We start from the raw sequence: 4,226 nt of genomic DNA, 5'->3' as shown, positions 1-4,226 counted from the left end.
AGGTTTTTTTTTTTTTTTTTTTTTTTTTTTTCTAATTTACAAAGATTCAAATGGTATGAATGTAAGGTAAATGTTTAGAAATATAATTGTTTGGTATGTACGTAAATGCCTCATTTTTAATGGGGGGCAAGGGCATAATTTTGTATTTATTTTAAATACAAATCTAAAATAGTCTAAAAAATAAAAGAGTCGTCTTAGATGGCTTGGTCACATTAAACGTCGGTCATCTGATGATCCGATTAGGAGAGTGGATGTTTTAGATTCGACCTATGTTAAAAAGGGCAGAGGTAGACCTAGGAAGGCTTATTGTATAAAAAATGATCTTAGTTTATTAGAACTAGATGAAAATATGACAGTAAATAAGACACAATCGAGAAAAAGGATTCATGCAGCTGACCCCACGTATTGTGGGATTAAGGCTTTGTTGTTGTATTTCCGTCTCAAAATAAAGTAACATTCAGGTGAGTTGTGTTAAATACTTCTGAAATTTACAAAGAGAACTTAGACAAAAGGAAGCTGAAAGCAAACAAAAATAAATAAATAAATGAATTTAAATTACCCAAAAATATATATATATATATATATAAAACAAATGAAACAGGCCAAAAAATAGAGGCCATGCTTCTTTTAAGAAGAGAAAACTATGTAAGAGGGGGGTGGTGGCTATAAGAAAAATATATACACTGTAATATACATGATTGTGAAGTGTGAGATTCAAGCGAGGATGAAAGCAGTCTGTTGCATGAATACTCACTCTCTCAATAGCCCACAGGCCTCTGGAGCTCACCGGTTCTACAAAGAAGGGTTCTGCAATAAAAAGTAGGAGCCTTTTGGAAGAAATTGCAAATAAGTTTAATGTTTGTGTCCAAAATGCCACCAACTTTTCTTCCTCTTGGTTTCAGGAACAGGTAGCTCTGAGATGAAATAAATATATATAAACAATAGGAAATATTTAAGAGGCAATTCATTTCTCCAAATAAGATAATATGGAAGATAAAAGATAAATAATAGTGTTGAAAGTTACCTCCTTCAGGATAAATGGAGTTGTAGTGCACCTCAGCCCAAAAACTCAAGAAAATAACTGTTTGGAAGAGGAATTACTTTTAGCATTTTAAGGGAAAAATTCAAGCAGAACATGAAGGAGAATAAATGTGAGTAAGAAAATGAAGGTATTTACATATCTAACACATAAGCTTTGCTTTTTTACATTTGTACCACCCAAATCTTTCATATCATATAAAAATTATCACCATTATAACTTTTAAAAAGTGAAGCTGGTATATATATGTAAAAAATGAAATTAAGGTGTTGGATATGTAAATACATGGGAATTAAATAGGATTTAGGAGCATGGACAAAGATCAATCAATAACATGATGCTGGCATGGGCTAGAGACAAGTTCATGTTTTTTCGGAGGTATATAGGTTTCTGGTCTAGTTTTTGCATGCATGTAAGGCCAATTTAGTTAATTTTAGGATGTTAAAACATGTCTATTTCATCGTTTGATGTCAAATAGCTATTTATTACGGTGGTCCACTAAGACTGATTTGTAAATAAGCATTTTACTCCATCCCAAGTGTATATATGTCCATTTATTGTTTGTGCACTGATTAACCTTGTTTGGGTCATTGTATCAAATGACTCGTGTAAAACTACCAGTTAATGATTATTGAAGGAGGATGGAAGAACAGAACAAGAGAGCTCAACAAAGTTAAAGTCATCTGCGAAATGAATAATCGAAAAATAACTCTGCAAAAATAGATTATGTTGCAAGATGTAATCACATAGGGCAAGGTTAAAGCCATGCAACTGTTTGCATATTAACTTGAATATATGCCGCATAATCATACAGAAACCAAATGTTCAGCTGATTTTTCAGTCCTGATGCTACAGGCTAACATTGCTAATTAGTTCTTGAATAGAGTATGAACAATAAATAAATTTTGAAAAAAAAGAGGTAATTTTCAGACACACCTCGTTTGGACTTTTGATCAATAGGCATGATTTCAATGTAGCATGTGTCCTTGAATGACGTTAGGACAAATATCTTCACGCCATACTGCGGAAAATCAATTATTATTTTTACTACCAAAAGATTACACTTAATTATCAAAGACAACAATGAATGAATAAAAACACAATGAACCTAATAGTTCAAATTGATCATCATTACAAGAAAATTTGAATATTAATTTTATGCCAATTATATTGACAAACTGGGAAACTGACTTAAATTGTTAAATTGAAGAAAAACCAAACATGTAACCACGAAACTGGCATATTTGCTCATAACCAGATTGCATCCAATTTTCAGATCCATGCAGATGACTACGTAAACTGATTCTGATTCATATAATAAATGGTTATCAACGACCTAATTTGTTTGGCAAGAAATTCGTTCTGATTCTTGTAATAAATCACTGCCAATGACCTAATTTGTCTGGCAAGAAATTAACCCACGGAAAAAAAAAAAATTGCCTGTAACAGGTTTACTCAACAATTTTCTGGTATTAGTCGATTCCTTGTTGCTTTAACCACCACAAGTTTAAAGTTTTGTATCCAGTTGCATATCCTTATTATTGTCCATCCAGTTAAACTCCATCGGGATTTATGCATGTGTGGGCTCCGAAGATTCAAAGCCCCAAACTCCCTCAAAAGAAAGAAGAAATGTGAAGAGAGAGAGTTTAACATGAGGTTCCAAGTCAAATTTTCAGAAGACAAATGAAACAATAGATGAGACACTGCACAAAGATTTCGCCTTCATTTTGTGAGGACATTAAGATCCCATAGACGCAAACCAATTATCTCTCTCCATAATGAGAGCACTTCCGATTAAGGCAAGTAAATAGGCGCTAAATATTTGGAAAAAATAGAAGCAACAAATTTAGGATTTCAAATTAAAATTATCAATGGTTCCGTCATCTCAATTTGTCATGATCCTTGATTAATTTAGTCAAAATATGTAGTCGACCAAACCTAATAGAAAGATAATTGTAACAACCATGAGTTATTTCGTCCAATGGAACCTTATAGACCTAGGGTTGATGGTTTTTTAAGAGGACTAATCTAAGTTGGGCTTAGCATACAGAAAGCATAGTGTCCTATCAAATTACCTTAAGATTCTTAACTCAAAAATGCAAAATATCATTGGAGAACATATGGGCTATTGTTGTGACGATAATATGACGGTGTCATTTGGTGTCAACTACCTGGTCAAAAAACCTTTAGTCGTAACTACTTCTTTGTGGTATCTTTTTACGACAAAACTATACGGACAGAGGACTCGGGCCATGTCTTTACTGACGAGATTGTTTTGGGTAAGGATTTAGCAACATAAATGAAGTGTCATTTATTTTTTTGTGAGTTTTAAATTAACATTAGATTTATCACCATCGAAAAAAGATTACGAAGGGCGGATGTGATTTTGCTCTTAGCTTTTTTAACAAAATAATTCTTTTGAAAATTTTAAATTTTATAATTTAAAATCATGATTCTATAAAAAAATCATTATGGTTAAGACATAAAATAAATATGTCTATCATCAGAGAGATGTTTGAAATTCATAGATTATTAATATTTTGATGTTTGATTAGATCTTGTAATTCAAACATCGTTAATCATCAATTCTGTCAACTTTAGTCCTAATGAGGATTAGATTGGTTCAGTGTAAGAGGCTCAATCTTATTAACTCCAGTCCTTGTGAAAATGAGGATTGGATTGGCCGAAGGTAAAACTTTCAACCTTGCCCTATAGGTAAGGTAGCCTGCTCAAAGGCATAACACATTAAATGTGGCAGAAAATATAGATTCAGTGAAGTGTAAATAATTGCATGTTTTTAAAATAGTCACATATCATTTTATGGCATATTAGGTTTCAGTTTAATCATATGTTTAATCCATGCAACAGACATATAAGTTTAATGTATTAAGACAAACAACAGAGACATGTGAATGTTTAACTTTAATTAATTGCATTTAAAAGTATTTAAAATTTTAAATAGTTACATAAATATATTATTTATCAAAATGTGCGCAAAATTTCAACTGAAATATTTAGAATCATATTTTGTCCACTTGTGGGATATTGTGAATTCGATGACGAGAGGCGTAAATTAGAAATTGATTTGTAGTTTTCTTTAAATTATTCCTTTTAGATTCCAAAAATAAGTGTTAATTTTAAAATTTTATCTGTTCTTGAGCAACAAGTTTTATTTAAATAAAGAATT

At 31.5% G+C, this 4,226-nt stretch overlaps 1 long non-coding RNA gene across 1 annotated transcript; it reads right to left on the bottom strand.

Annotated features, from left to right (window-relative positions):
• Window positions 1-620: 620 nt before the first annotated feature.
• Window positions 621-2,109, bottom strand: LOC110037176. The gene is made up of 3 exons (XR_002295299.1): window positions 1,976-2,109; window positions 1,025-1,081; window positions 621-914 (listed from the first exon to the last, which is right to left on the bottom strand). It is a non-coding gene; the product is annotated as an uncharacterized LOC110037176 (long non-coding RNA).
• Between the last annotated feature and the right edge of the window lie 2,117 nt (window positions 2,110-4,226).

The sequence above is a fragment of the Phalaenopsis equestris genome, unplaced genomic scaffold (assembly GCF_001263595.1).
Source record: "Phalaenopsis equestris unplaced genomic scaffold, ASM126359v1 Scaffold216367, whole genome shotgun sequence".
Classification (NCBI taxonomy): Eukaryota; Viridiplantae; Streptophyta; class Magnoliopsida; order Asparagales; family Orchidaceae; genus Phalaenopsis; species Phalaenopsis equestris.
This window is presented reverse-complemented; position numbering and strand designations above follow the sequence as displayed.